This window comes from Pseudopodoces humilis, chromosome 5 (assembly GCF_049639895.1).
Source record: "Pseudopodoces humilis isolate 2021_Gansu_Grassland_sample_001 chromosome 5, ASM4963989v1, whole genome shotgun sequence".
In the NCBI taxonomy this organism is placed as follows: domain Eukaryota; kingdom Metazoa; phylum Chordata; class Aves; order Passeriformes; family Paridae; genus Pseudopodoces; species Pseudopodoces humilis.
This window is the reverse complement of record NC_142204.1, coordinates 69,860,670-69,876,043: the sequence shown is the minus strand read 5'-3', so window position 1 is coordinate 69,876,043 and position 15,374 is coordinate 69,860,670. Positions and strand designations below refer to the sequence as shown.

At 48.7% G+C, this 15,374-nt stretch overlaps 1 protein-coding gene and 1 long non-coding RNA gene across 6 annotated transcripts in view; one reads left to right on the top strand and one right to left on the bottom strand.

Moving 5' to 3' along the window:
- Positions 1-2,257: 2,257 nt before the first annotated feature.
- Positions 2,258-7,613, bottom strand: LOC106628599 (uncharacterized). Its single transcript, XR_015772466.1, has 2 exons — positions 5,514-7,613; positions 2,258-2,673 (listed from the first exon to the last, which is right to left on the bottom strand). It is a non-coding gene; the product is annotated as an uncharacterized LOC106628599 (long non-coding RNA).
- Positions 7,614-7,726: 113 nt separating this feature from the next.
- Positions 7,727-15,374, top strand: part of LOC102104603 (endonuclease domain-containing 1 protein-like) — a 158,513-nt gene continuing 150,865 nt past the window's right edge. For all 5 annotated transcript variants that reach the window (XM_014259711.2, XM_014259708.2, XM_014259707.2 and 2 more), the window contains exon 1: positions 7,727-7,810. The gene's annotated coding sequence lies outside the window, so the exon portion shown is untranslated. The remainder of the gene's footprint in view (positions 7,811-15,374) is intronic.

Genomic DNA, 15,374 nt, shown 5'->3' with positions numbered 1-15,374 from the left:
GTGTTAATTAATTATCCAACAACAGCAGGAAGCCAGTGATACCAAATGCAGCACAGAGATTCCCTGACCAATAACAAAAGCAATCCTTCCTCCTGTGCATTGCAGAGCTCCACCAATTCTCTTCCCTAATGCACCACAAGCAGAATGAAGAGCCTCCTTTTCTGCAGACCTCCCACAGACAGCATGTGGCTGCTGGGGCTGAATGTGGTGATGAGGTCCTTGCTCCTGAGGGCTCCAAAAATTCAGGAGCATGCTGGAGAGCAAAGAAGCCATTCAAAAACACACGTTGCATGCCAGGGAAACAGTGTGTTCCTCACTTTTCCCTAAAAAGGAATATCTAATTTGTGAATAAAGGAAAAATACATGGATAAAGTTTGCCAGAAGTGTTGTTCAAGAGGAGCAGGTGGTGAGGAAAAAGGAGGAGGACGTTTGCAGGCTATATTCCTATCTGGAAGAAATATACTTTCTCTGAACTCTAGGAAGATTATGAAACAATCTGCTGGATGTCTCTGGGTAGTGATAAAGGAAAAGAGAAATCAAACAAAACCAGGAGCAGTCTCATGGTAGAGTCCATTGTACTTCAACTAATGAAAAAAGGGAGATAGAGGAGCATGTTTTTTGAAAAAGAAAGCAATTATGTAATAAACAAGTACTGGTGGACTTGAAGGAAAATGATAAGTCAAGGATATTGTGAATTTTAAAGTGAGAAAAAGGAGAGAAAAAAAAAAGGGAAAAGAGACTAAGACAAGAGGAGGAACTTTAGACTTTGATTGATGTTAAGCACGTCCCTCAGGGTCTTAGGGAATTTTCTGGTACTCTGAACATGTTGCCTTCCTCCTTGTTAGACTTACACCAAGTTCTGAATGATCAGATGGCAGGGATGGGTTTCTGTGGGCATCTCTTTTCTTGTAAAGCACTTTGCTTCCTCCATAAAAGTAGCATGACTACAGACTGAACTTCTCAGTGAAGCATGAATTTGAGGAGGGAAAGATATCCATCCATATTTTTAGACAGGGCAACTAGTCAGTTCAGCTGGTCAGGCAGCATGGAGAGACCCTAGTGCCTATGAACCTGCTGCTGTATTTTACCTTGAATATTTAATAAAGGCACGGTACCAAAGATTTTCAACTTAAATATCACTTTATGGATCTTGTATGATGCTCATGGCATCCCCACCCAGCAACTAAATAATTCCTGTTTGCAGGAGGATGATACAGAGACCAGGAATTCAATAATGTATATTTAGTAAATTTTGATGCTCCTTAAAGGTGGGACCCCTTTGTTCACTGGGGAGATGAGGTGTGAAATCAGTGTTCATATAGTCTCTGCACCTCTCTGCTTGGTCGCTGGGCTGGCTGCAGCTACTGCACTTCTCATGTTGCTCAAGAGGTGCATGAGGAAATGATCAGAGAGGGTAGGATGTGGTTAAAGCCTCAGGTTGCTAACTGGGGCTAATGTGAGGGAAGCGTATTATGTCTCACATCCATTAAGGCCTCCAGCAATCACCTCCCACGAAGGCAAAGGAGCAGCAGAGAAGGAATTGTGACTTCCTGAATCCCAGCAGCTCCTAGAGCTGCTCCGTTAATATTCAATTATGTGCTGCCCTGGACTTGGAGCAGCTTAGAGCTGAACTACATCTCACTCCAGCCCTGAGGCTCAGCTGCAGCAAACACAGCTGCAGGAGGCTGAGCCACGGAGAGCAACAGCCCCAAAACAGGGTTATCACACCTCCAGCCGCCAGTGCAGAACCCACACTTAGGAGGAACTGCTCTGTCCACCCCTGCTCTCTCTAGCTCCCTTCTCCAGGCTGTGAGACTTTGGGGAGCTGGTTATTCTGTGAGCTGTGGCTGGGGTCATCAGATTCGTTCCCCTGTTTTTTATCCTGGATGTGCCAATTGACCACAGAATGCTCTGCATGCACTTCCTTCTGCATCTCACACCATGCAGCTTCTGCTGTGGCTTTTCCTTCATCTCATCCCCCTGCTCTGAAGTGTGTCCCGTCTTCATTGACCCACCCACCCTCTGATGAGTCCCTTCCACTTCCAGATCATGGTATTAACTTGACATTTGCAAAAGGTCACTGTGTTTGCTCTGCCTGAGTGTTATATTGCTCCCTCTTTTGTTGTTCTGCTTTGTAAGCTCTTGAAGGCAGAGGTTATCTTCTTGGGTGTGACTACACAGTGGCCAGGAGAACGAGGCCTCTGGTCCCAGTTGGTGTCTAACAGCTAAACCAGAAATAATAACTTGCTCATCGATGGAGAGGGTGACTCCAGTTTTATAGATTATTCATCAGAGGACAATGAATCTTAATTTATATGCAAAAATCTTCCTTCCAGAAGAAGTCCATAAGCAGGATCGCAATTAATGTCTTAATTTCAAAGACTACCAGCATCAGATCCCTGCTGTATTTCCAGGAGTCCGTTCAGACCACGTGGTACTGCTGGAGCATATGCCATTTGCTGCAGGAACAAATGTGGGACATAAGGGAGGTGACACACAATACATACTTTGTGCATCCAGTTTATGCAGATGAAGTCCTGGCTTTTTTTAGCCTGGAGTTTGTCACGCTGGAGCTGTTAGTTGCATCAAACTAATTGCAATGGAGATGAACACGTATGGTACGTGCAGCATCAGGGTGTCCCCCCTCCAGTGGCTGCTCCCAGAAAGGTGTAGCTGGTGGAGAAAGGACACATAAATTAATCCTTTGCTCTCAGGTGAGAATGGATCTGATCCTGTCTGTAGTCCTGACCTGACCAGCATTCCCTGAGGTGAACATGAAGGGCTGGAGCTCTCCCATCTCCGTTAGGCAGCTAGGAAAGCTCCAGCCAAGGTAGAGACCCAGCACTATCCATGAGGAGACACCCCAGGCTTGGCTCTTCTCAAACATAAACCAATTCTGAGCCTCAGCTACAGCCAGGCTATGCCAGAAAGGAGGGTGGGAGAGTGAGGCTGTCAGATGCAGTAGCCTGAAGCCTGTGGTTGAGGCTGCTCTTCACCTGATGCTGGCATTGCAGAGGAAACGCATCCACGTCTGGAAGATGTGCGGGTGGGGGATCTTGGCCTTTAGCTTTAGTGCCAAGAGCAAAATGGCACCAGCCTGCCAGCTGTGCTGGCTTTAGGAACAGCCTGACCTGCTCCTCTGCCATGGTTTGTTTTGGAACTGACACAAAAGCTAAATCGTTCCCCCAAACAATGTACAGCCATTCCCAGGTATTAACTTTTCTGTTGCTTATAGTGATATTCTTTAAATTTCCCTGTTATTTTGCCTTGAAAACAGCTCCTTCCTTGAGTTAGCCCTGTTCCTCTGCTTCTCCATTATATCCCTTGCCAGCCAGAGAAAACTGTACTAGGCAGGATCAGGCAGCGCTGTGGCTCAGAGTCACTACACAGAGATTAATTGCCTGCCACGGGTGGGTTGGTGGCTTGAAGGTGGGTGCCAACCCGGAGGCGTTAGGGCTGAGTTCTGCTTCAATTCCTGATCTGAGTCTCTCCCTCCTGCCCGTGTGCACCTTGCAGGAATATAACTGAGTTTGAAGTATCTGCTTCCTCCCAGATTCATTTGGAATTCATTAATGGGTTCAGAAGCTTTTGGGAGAGGAGGATGGACACATACCTGCACAGAAAAGTAGCGCAGCAGAACCTTTATTTCCTTAGGGAGGCAGCCTAAAGAAATATTAGCATTTATTCTCATCTGTTGCTGAGCTTACGACCCACACAAATAACAGGGAATAGCGAGCGAGCAGCCGGCTGCAGAATGGGAACAGGGAAAATGACTCAGCAAGCTTGGCACCAATCTGGAGAAAATGCAGGTACATTATAACCTTGCTTGAGCATCAATCTCATCTGTGACGTGACATAGAAACAGCAGCCAGTATAGATATTTGGATTTGATAGAAACATTCCTTCTGATAAATGATTTAGCTCTGCTCTTGCAAGTAGTTATATCCAGAAGCAGAGCAGGTGAGAAGCTGCCTTCATAGATGCCAGCAAAAGAAAGGAAAAAGTTCAATGAAAACCTCTCACTGCTTTATAAATACACATTTTTTCTTCTGCTATCAGTTGACAAATAGCTGCTGAATTATAATTTCATGCTTTGTTCATGTCATTTTCCCCAAGAACAGTATTTCCTGCTACATCACCTTAGAAACTTGATCAACAAACACTCTGCTTTACATGTAAACAAAGCTTTATTCTATCCTATTTTTGATAGCAGCCAGCATTTTAGAAACCAGAACGTTTCGGGTTCTCTGGGCTATTTGCCTCAATTTCACAATTTGATTTTGGTTTTGAGGGCCTGTCAGCATTGTTTATACCCAGATCTGTTGGAGTAGTGATGTTTTTCTGTGAGTGGCAAGGAAAATATATTGCTGCAAATTGCTGTCTGGAATCAGATTTTTTTCTCTTGAGAGTCTAAATGAAACTGCACTTTTTAACACATGGGAACTAAAAAGCTAAATTAATTCGAAAGAGAAGTGAAACAAGAAAATTCAGTGTCAACAACAAAAATGGATCTAAAGAAGCAAAGACAACTCTGACAATTAAGCAGGACCATCTCCAAAACTCAAGCTACAATAAAATCTAGGAGCGTTATCACCAACCGAGCACCTGAATAACTCTGCAGGGTCCTTTAGCCATTTCCTTGTGTAATAACATCAGATCTTGTCCTGACCTCATGACAAGGTCTTTCTTTTTAACTGTGGAAAAACAAGATCAGAGCCCTATAAAGTTTTCTCACTTGGTTTCATTAGATGAGCAATTCCCAGGTAGCTACTATGAAAAAACAAATTAATCCAATGGCAAACAGGGGATTTTATCTGGCAGTTTTAAAAAACTTGCACAGGAGCCCCAGCTACTGAGCCTCCTGTGATCTGCCACCATATGAAGACAGAGTGCATCAGTTAGGGATTAATATTAAGGCAGATATTAAAGCCTATCACATGATGAAGGATTTTCCTATATGTGGACTTCAATGGGATGCTTTAAATCCTGTGAGTGTGCATGGATATGCACGTGTATGTACACACCGGTGTTTATTCATGGGCAGACACAGCCTCAGGCTTCTTCAGGCCTTTCCAAGGAACATAAATTTGGGAGGGGGGACAGAGAGAGAGAGAAGAGTCATCTTTAAACCTCACATTTTTGAAAGTAAGTTTTTGAAGGAGACAGGCTGAGGAGGAGAGAGCCAAGATCGTAAAGATTTTATAACTAACAACATTTTTTAAGAGGAGACAGAATCTCTGCTCTTTTTTAGTGCAAGATCTTGCAATAATTTAAAGCAAATTTGGGAAATAGCTGCCTTTTGACAGAAATGCTTCATTTTCCTTTTCTGCTGGGCTGTAACCTAGAGCATCTTGGCTTGAGAAAATGAAATAAAGCTGAGCGATGATGCGCTGTCACTGCTGCTGCCGCCACTCTGCCTCCTGCAAATCTCCCAAAATCGTGGACAGCCCTCCAGGTCAGAGCACAGGAAGGCATTCTCCTTCCAGGCTCGATCCTGCACCAGACAAACTTACCCAGGGCTTTGTAAAACACGGCCGGGGTTTGCAGCGAGCGGCTCTGCCCGAGGTGCCGCTTCCAAGGGTTGGTGTGGAGAGGAAACTCTTCCCATGACACAGCAGAACAGCAACAGCAGCAGCAGCAGAGTAAAACAGATCAGTTCTGGCAGTACTCCTAAAAGACTACTTTAAATCCCAGCTCCAGCCTCTTCCTCCTTTAAGGATGATCTGAAGAAGGGAATACGGAATAAAAAGAGGCTTAGTGAGGCAGGGAAAGGAGGCCCAGAGATACGGGAAGCAAGGCAAATTGTACTTAGGCTCCACAGCAGTGGGACAGCCTGGATAAACGGCAGAAAGGAGCCCAGAGAGGAAATTCCCCCAAAATTGGATGGGAAAGAGAGATAAACATAAACAGAGTGTAGGGTGGATAGAAGGAAGACTGAGAAGAAGTAAGGAAAGAAGGATGAACTGCTCCTCAGTCTGTTAACTCTTTTCAGCTAAAATCATTAGTAATTTTTACAAAACTAAAAAAAAAAAATTAAAAAAATTAAAAAATAATAGTAGAGATATCTGAAACACTGATCTTTTAAATACAGAGCCCATTGCATGGGCACCTGGAAATGAGTGGGGCAAAGAACAGGTATTTCAAGTCCAAAGCACAAATGGGAGAGCTAAGGGAGATGATCCACTGTCCCTGCAGAATTGGGCCTGTGCCGAGTGGCCGGGTGGCTCCAGTCCCCTCCAGTGGCTGACAGCCATCATCACCAACCCAGCAGCTGGAAAAAAGTCGTTTATATGACTTCCTTAAAGAAAACGTGGTGGGACATAAAAAAATTAAATCCCCAACTTAAAATTTACTGCATTTGTGGATCATGCTTTTTTAATCTGTTGAGGGGCTGATGGAGGCTGTAAGGAAGGAGTGAATGCGGGATTGCTTTTCCTCCTTCAGTTTTAAACAACAAATCTATCTCCTTCTTCTCAGTCTAGCCCCTAAAGCCTTGCACTTGATTACCAACATCGATGTGATGCCACCAGTTAAGAAACAGAGGCCTCCTGCAGGAACCTTCCATGGGGAAAACCCCCAGAGCCCCCTGCGCGTTGTCAGCCCGGTGGTGGGACCGTGGAACGGGTGGGCTTCAGCTCCCTGAACCCAAATCCTGGGGGCTGGTGGAGAGCAGGGAATAAAACCCACTTCAGCACCGAAGGCGGAACAGCAGCCGGAGGAGCGCGGCGCTGCCGCCGGCCGGCCCCGAACCCCCGGCGGCTGCGGCCGGGCAGCGAGATGCGCGGGGAACCGGGGGCTGTCCGAACCACGGGTAATTGTCGGCATCTTCCCCTTTTCTTTCTGTGAGGGCTGGCTGCTTGCTGGTAGTGTTGCAGTGGCCAGCGCACATCCCTAGAAGCGGCTCCTTCCAGCAGCTCGGCACAGAGCCGGCTGTCGGGAGCCGGCGGTGCGACGGGTCGCGACGGCGAAATCGCTTCGCTACCGACCGGCAGAGTTAAACGCGGCGGTAGCGATCACCGCATCGACCCCGCACGGGCAGAACCGCTCACATCTGCTCCTCTTCCCTCCGACACAAACAAGAGGTTTTTCCGCCTTATTTATTTTGGTTTTTTTTCTTTTGGTTGATTTGGATTTTTTGTTTTTTCTGCCGCTTCCAGAACCCGACTCGCCGCGGCCGCAGACGAGCACCGGATCCCGCAGCCTCCAGGAGCGGGGCCCATCCTTCCGCACGGTGCCTGCCCGGCCGTTTATTCCCCGGCTATTCCTTTCTGCGAAAAGAGAAGGGGAAAAAGCAAGAAAAGACCAAAACAACCTAAAACACAAACACCAAACCAACCCCTAATAAATAATAATAGAAGAAGGAAGCGCAGCAACTTGCTTTAAGCAAAGGGCGGAAGGACCACGGAGCGCAGCCCCCCGGGAAGGGAGGTAGCGGAGGGAGCGCAGCCCCCCGGGAAGGGAGGTAGCGGAGGGAGGGCAGGCGGGCACCGGCAGGGCTCGCAGCCCCACGGGGGTACCGGCAGGTCCGGCGGCGGCGGACGTGAAAGTCCCCTTTAAGTTTCCATAGAGAGGCCTCCGGGTGTCACATGATGGACATGATATAACGAAACAACATCGTGGGGAGGGACGGAGGGAAGCAGTGGGGGAGCCCAGGGAGGCGGCGGTGCCCCCCGACCCGCCCGCCCCGGTTGCACCTGTCTCGGCGCGCCGGGAGCGCGGTGTCCGCCCCGCTGATGGGGCTGCGGGCGGCACCTTCCCCCGGGGAGGAGGAGAAGGAGGAGGAGGAGAAGGAGGCGAGCCGGTGGCGAAGGTAAGTTACCGGCGGGACCGGGGCGGGGGGCGCAGGGTGCGGGCGTGGTGTGTGCGCCGAGGGGATGCGGGGTCTGTGTGCGCGGGGTGTCCGCGGTGTCCCCGCGGAGCGCCGGGTGTGTGCGCGCCCTCCCGCCCTCCATGTCCGCATTCCAGCTCATGTTGCGCAGATAAAATTCAAACTTGAGGTAAACACAAGCGGCGGGGGGGGGCGGACAGGGAACTCGGGAGGAGGGAGGCTCGCTCCATCCCGGCTTCATCCCGGTTCCATCCCGGCTCCTGCCACCCCCTCCCCGCCTCTCCCCCCGCTCCGCACCCGCGGAGCCCCCGCGCACCTGGCGGAGCGCCGGCACCTCGCTGCTTCCCCCGGTGAGGGAGAACCGAGCGTCCCTTTCCCCGCACCCCGGTAGGACAGGGCGGGTCGGGGGCTGGGGGGTTCGCGGCGCGGCAGGTGCGCGGGGTGCTGTCGCGACATGGCGGGGGGGGGTGGGGAGTGTGTGCGCGTCGCGACATGGGGGAAGCAGCCAAGTGACAGCGCGGAGTGGTGGGGGGGGGGGGGTGTGGAGAAAGGACGGGGCTGCGCGGCGTTGTTTTCCTCGGTGCTGCGTGGGTATCCCGAATAGAGCGGGAATAACAGCGGTGCCCCCCCCGGTCCCGCTTTTCTCCATACGCATTTCCAAGTGCGTATGGAGAAAACAAGATGCGGAGCGGGGCGGGCCGGGCCGGGGGGGGTGGGGGGAGGCGGGGAGGGCCGCACTGCCGTTCGCAGACCCGGTCCGTGGCACAGGCGGTGTCGCCGTGGGGATATTTAAGCGCTCCCCGGCGGGGCGATGATGGAGGCAGCCGAGGCCGCCCCACAGGTGGGTGCGTGCGGGGAGAAGGGCCGAAGCGCTGGTCGTGTGGGGAGCGCCAGAGCGGTCTCGCACTCCGCGGGCTCGCGGCGGGAGGCGCTGCCGGGGCTGAGAGTGAAGTGGGGTGCGGGGACAAGACCTGGCAGCCGCGGGCTGCTGAGGGGCGCAGCTCCGGGTGCCGGAAAAGGGGCGCGGCTGACGGCGGTGCCGCCAAGGGGGGTGTGAGAGAGCGGCGCCCTCAGGGGGGGCCCGGCGGCCCCGCCGAGGGCGGGAAAAGCGCGCGCGGCCCCCGCCTGGCGCCTCCCCAGCACTGCACCAAGGCGGCGGGGCGCGGGGGGGGGGGCGCAGGGGGGAGGTGGCGGCCACCCCCCCCGCGCCCCCCCGCCGGCCATTCGCCGGGGGCGGCGCGGCGGGGACACGCCCCCCCGGCGCGCGCCGCGCCCTACCGACCAATCGCAGCGCAACTCGGCCCCCCCCCCCATCGCCCCTCTTCGCCCACCCGCCTGTTTGTTACGGTCGGGGCCACGTGCCGGCGCCTCGGGCCGGTCACGTGGCCCCGGGGCTGGGGGGTCTGACGGGGACCATGGGGTCTGGAGCTTTCCTGTCCTTGGGGCTCTAACAGGGACTATGGGGCTCTGATGGGGACCATGGGGTCTGCAGCTTTCCTGTCCTTGGGGGTCTGATGGGTTCCATGGGGGTCTGGAGCTCTCCTGTCTGGGGGTGGGGGGATCTGATGGGGACTTGGAGGTGTCCTGCCTATAGGATCTGATAGGGTGACATTCTGGGGCCTGGAGCCCTCCTGTCCAGGGCAAGGGACTGGGAACAGGGGGGTCTGGAGCTGCCCTGTCTGTGCGGTCTGATGGGGAACAGAACTGGCTGCCAGCTTGGGAGGAGCCTGAAGCCCCCTTTCCAAAGGAGTCTGACTGGGTTTGGCTCTGGCTGCCTACCCAACCCTGAATCCCCCCTGTCCATGGAATGTGGCCAGGACCCGCTTGCCATTGCCCCCAGGCCCTGGCTCACCATGAGCGTCCATTCGGCCCTGGCCCTATTAAACCTTCTCTGAAGGGCCTGTCCCTGGCTGTTGTTCCTGTCATGGCCGAGCTGTGACAGCCTGTCCGTGGCTGGCTCTGGCCTCCGGAGAGGGAGGTGTTTCTCTCCCGAGAAGAGCTGTTTATGCCCAGTGATTTATTTTTTTTTTCCCTCGATTTTTTTTTTTTTTTTTATTTCTTTCCCCTCCCTCCGTGCTCTCCTGCATAAGCCACAGCAGCAGCTCGGTGTTTGCCCAGCCCGGCAGTGTTACGGCACACGGCTATGTAGGTGAAGCTGGGGAACGCTGCAAGGATCATGTGGAGCTCTCAGTCTCCTGAGCCTGGAGCTTTGAGCCTATTTATAGGTGGGTTGGGCAGTGTTCTGTGTGCAGGACTTGTTCCACGTTCAAATCCGTGGCAAAACGAGGCGTCTTAAACGATGGTGTTTTGGTTTGGGTGGTTGTTCCTGGGAGTAGGATTTTATGAGACGCTCTGGAGGACGGGTTGTTAATAGGTTATGTGGAGAAAGGCGAGTCAGTTTGGAGTTAAGGAACGTGATGCCATTTTAATGCAACTTCTCGGGTGGCAGAGCAACCAGTAAGAGGATACTTGGTTCTAGATCAGCAGCTTTCAGCTTTGCAGGCAATGGACAACTCAGGCAGGGTCAGTGGGAAGCCACAGAGGAAAGGACATAGTGCTTTCTGTCGGCTTATGTTCATTATACTGTTTTCTGCACTGCTAAAGGTTTTGTGGCCGACAAGCTGGTAAAAAAAAGAAATCCACTATTCTAGATCCCTGAGATGTTTTGGTTTAGAATAAGTGGAGGAGGGGTGGGAAAAAACCTCTCAACTGTGCTTTGTTGTGTATGTTTCTACTGTAGAGCTTAAAAATGTAAAATTTAGTGTATTTTTAAGGGTTACATAACCTTTAGTAACGTGGTGAGTCTCAAGTAGCCTTCAAGAGTTAAATAACAGCAGATCAACGAGACTGGGTCGAGAAGAGGAAGAGAGGGTTTTATAATGCTGAGGACTGTACGCAGATATTTAAAACTGCTTTGGTGTTGCACTAGAAACAAGTCTTTGCTTAGGAGGAGGAGGATTTTAATACCCTATAAATACAGAACATGAGAAGGAGGATGGAAAGATGAGGTTTGCAGTTTTATGCTGGTCTAGTCCGGTAAATGGATGAGAAGTACTTTATGATACTTCATGTTCTTCAGCTTCTCTTCCATCTTGACTTTTTTGGTACAATTCTTTGCAATCCGAAGTGATGAGAACTTCCAGATACTGACCGCTGTGGGTGAGGAAAGAAATCTGGCCTTAAAATAACAAGAAATTACAGAAAGGAGTGAGGGGCACTGTAGTGGTGAAAGAACTGGGGTGGTGACACACGTCATATGAGAGAGAGCTGGTGCTTTGTGTTGGTTACAGGAGTAATTTGACACGGTGTTACCTACAGGAAGATGTTTATTCAGCCGTGGTGGTTTGTACTGGCATATCCACCTTACCTTTGTATTTTTTTTGGGGGGGGGGGGGGGGAGAGCCCTCCCTTAATAGAAGAAATTGCTGGGGAGCAGTTGACGTGCTGGAGATGTGAGGATACCCGGAGGTGCACAGTGTGCCAGTGCCTCGGAATTCAGAGTGTACATGGAAGTGCTGGCATGGAATTGATGCACCAGGAAATTGCTTTCTCTATTTTTGTTGGTGAGATGCAGTTAACGTAAAACGAGCCCTTTGGATCCCATATCCCATTTGTCTTTAATATAACTAAGATCATTTATCTTCTCAGGCGGCGAGAAGGGGAAAAAAAATACTTTTGTTTTGCAACTTGGTTCACCTTCTCTTCATTTGCTGTCAGCTCATGACAAGGCACAATGTGTGCTGCACACTGTGTTCCACTGAGCTGTTTTGGTGACAAATACAATGTATATGAAAAAAAATGCTATGAAAATAGGTAATGTGCCAGTTCTCTCCACTTTTTGTATAAACAATCCCCATTTTTCTCTGAAGTACTCAAAAAATGTCATATTAAGGTCTCATGCCATGTCAGTTTCAGTGGCAAAAAGGTATCTGTTTTAGTCTTCATAAGTATTCAAAATTCAGCTGAAAAGGAAATATTTAAATTAGTGTTTGTATTGGTTTTGCAGTAGGAAGTAGTAAAATCTTTCTTCAGTTCTAATAAAAAGGGAAATTGTGATCTTACTTTAAAAATGTGTTTGTTTATGCTGTATTAGTCTGTTACATGGTTAAAATTAAGAGGATTTCTTTAATCCAAGCTAGATTTTAATTGCTGTAATCACATGTTTACTATATTTCTTCTGTATTTATAAATAAAAACACAGGGTCATGTTTTTTTGACCTCGTGTATAGCATGACTGTCTGCAGTTCATGCCGTATTTGCACGGTGTTTTTCCATAAACATTTTGCTCCTGGAATTATTGGTAGCGCCAGAATATGAGCTTGAAAATACTGACACATAAAGGGTTAGAGCACTTGCAAACAGGAATGCTGAAATTCAAAGTTGTTTTTTTTTAAAAAAGTAACCTCTCTCCAGCAGTTCTTTCAAGTCAGTTTGATGATAATTTTGGATCCTGACTTGTGGTTTTCTAAATGGCTGGAGATGGAATTAATGGGGCTGCAACGCTTTGTCGTGAATTTCAGCATAAACAATATTTTTCTTTCAGCTTTGGATTTCACGCAAATGCAGTGAAAAATCCCCTGTCCTTTTCCAGTCCCTCAGGATGCTGCACCTCAGCCAGCAGACGTAGTGTTGTTGTCTAACAGCGGGGCTGGAAATGGGAGTTGTTTGTGCTGAGTTTCACCCTTACCAAGGTCAGAGATTTCATCCTTCCGTAGATTCCTGACCTGGGGATTTAACACTTGCAGTCAGTCCTGATTTAGGAATTTTCATGAACTTCTTGGAGTTCTGGAAGGAATTTAAATGTCCCTGTGTTGTGCTTCTTCCCAAATGTAAGTTTGGAAATGCCTTAAGTAGTGACGTCTGTGTGGCAGAAATATTCATGATGGTAATAAAGCAGTCAAGCTGAAAATCCAAATTTCTTACATAAAACTGATCTAATTGGCAGGACAAAAAAAGGCGATAATTGTAGTAATATTCCTGTTTTAAATAATTTTGGTCAATATGGGCACTGAAGTTTTCTTTTGACGGTGGTTTATGACTTATGGAAAGTAATTTGGATGAGGAAAGATGGTCCTACTCTGTCTCACAGTGGGCTGAATTTCAATGTTCTGTTACCTAAGAAAGTTTTTCATAACTATGACATATTACTAAGCCCATGGTAAATGTTTGGGGTTTTTTTTCCAATTCTTACTATGACATAAATTTCTTACTCAAGTATAAGCAAAGGAAATGGAGAAGCAAATGGTTTAGAGGGGATTTGTAACACCACCTGCAAGCCCTGATTTTACAAACACTCCTCTGAATGTGTCCTGTGTAAGGAGCAGGTCCTATTAGGGAACGTAAATTGTGCAATTGCGTAGAAAATCAGCAGAGTTGGTAAATTCTGAAGCAGTCATCGTGTTTTTTCTGTTCTGTATTTCAAATCCTCGCTCTCTTGCAGCCAAGCTTGTGGTGTGCTTACATGTGCAGAGTGCTGAACAGTAGTCTCATCTAAACAAAAAACGTGTGAAGTCAGCCTGCCAGTAATAGTGACGTGGCATTGTTATTTCTTTTAATTTATTTTAGTTTTCATTTGTCATCTTGCCAATTATCAGAAGTAGCAATTAGTTGTCGGGGGTGGGGGGGAAGGTGAGGTGAACAGGTTGGGGAGAAGAAAACCTAGTAAACATAATTTTCTGCTGTTACAAAACTTAGCTATTTCTGCCCCAATTTACCTGTGAGCTACACCAAGATGTACCAGTTTCAGTGTGGAGCCTGAAATAATCCTTGTTTTTTGTAATGATTATTAGCTTGGGCTGAATATCATCCATAGAACTTCGCCTGGTACAGGTGGAGCAAGTTTGGATCTCTCTGGAAAATATACCTTGAATCAGGGCTAATTCTTTTTCATCTGTGTTGTTACTGGGTATATTTCTTGGTAGCTTTCAGATTTTCAGAAAAGCAAGATGATTTTTGTGTTAATTTAATTGCAATGTGTATGGAATGCCCCTAAAATGTCCTGTTTTGAATAATACTTGCATTATACTCTCGTTGCTGAATTTTAACACAACTGAAGTAGCTTCTCCAGGAGCTTCTGCAAAAATAGAGTTGTAAAATGAAGGCAGGTACTGGCCTTGAATAAATTCCAGTGTGCTGAGGAAACAAAGGAAAATCAAACTGAGGTTCTGAAGGAAAACAAGCATTTGCCTGGGTTTTATCGTGATGATGATTTACATCAGCACAGGAAGGTGTTTACTGGTGATCAGGTGCTGGTGAGATGTGTGTGAAGCAGGAGAGGGATCCTTGTGTTGGGATTATTGGAACTTCGAGATTTCTTGCTACGCAGCAGCTCATGTGAGCAGCTGTCAGGTCTCCTGAGAGGGAGATGAAGCCTCCAGCCACCGTGTTTACTTCCAGCAGGAGGAGGAAAAGGACGTTTCTGGCTATTATCTGGATGTGTTTTGTAAACTGAAAGCGCTGTTAATGCTCCCGAGCAGGGTGTAGTTGCTGTATCATTCTGCAGTGTCGTTCTCCACCCCTTTTTTTAAATTTTAGCATAACTTCAGTGTTCGTCTGTCAACATCTGCTGGGTACTGATGGATCATCTGCAGCTCTTGGGAGATCCTTACATCCTAATTTATTTGGCTTCGTGGCAGTGCTCCAGGACCCTGGAGCAATCGGGATTACGTTTATCCCATTGACAGAGAACAGGATCCCAAATCTGGAAAGCAGCAGGTATATTTTTCGCTCTGTAAAACGCAAGGGCGGGAAGGAAATCCGTGTGGAGGAGAAGCCCCGGCGGAGCGGCAGCGTTCAGACCCCGCAGCGTGCGGTGCTGCGTGTGCCCCGAGGCAGATCCCGGCCGTGTCTCGCTTCCATGGAATACTCCGCTCCTTCCCAGGCGCTTTTTCCAGCGTTGCCCTCTGCCGGAGGAGACCCGCAGCGCCAGGGATTGCTGTGTGGACTCTCTGGATGGAGTCCCTGGCACTTGGCATTTCCTTGGCAGCTCCAGTTCCAAGAGCCCACCGTCCTCCTGGAGCTGCCGCAGGGGCCCCTGCTCCAGCCAGAGCGTCTGAGTCCTGCTCTTCCCTCCCGTCGGTGTCCACGGGCATCCGTTCAGGGCAGCCGCTGCTTGTTTGGATAAACTGCAAGCCAAACAGAGGATCCAGCATTATGGGATCAGCTGCTTCTCCAAAGGTTATTGTCCCGGAGCCACAACTAATTCTGGCAGGGGGTTGTGCACCTTTCCCATAAAACAACTTTAATCTTTGGATTGTTAGCCCTGTCTGGCTTTGGTAATCCAGACGCTTTTAAAGCAATATTGATCTAAAAATCAGTATTTTGAACGTAAATACACTTTAATTTGGTTTATATTTGTTTGGTGTTCACACAATATGAAGCAGTAATTTGGAGCAATTAAATGTACAAAATTTTACTAACACTGACTACATCTGATGTTCTCATCAACTTGTACAAGCAGAAGTATATGTTGTGGGTTTTCTTTGATTTTTTTTTGTTGTTTGTCTGGTTTTTTGTGGTTTTGTACTTTTTATTTTTATTTGGTTCT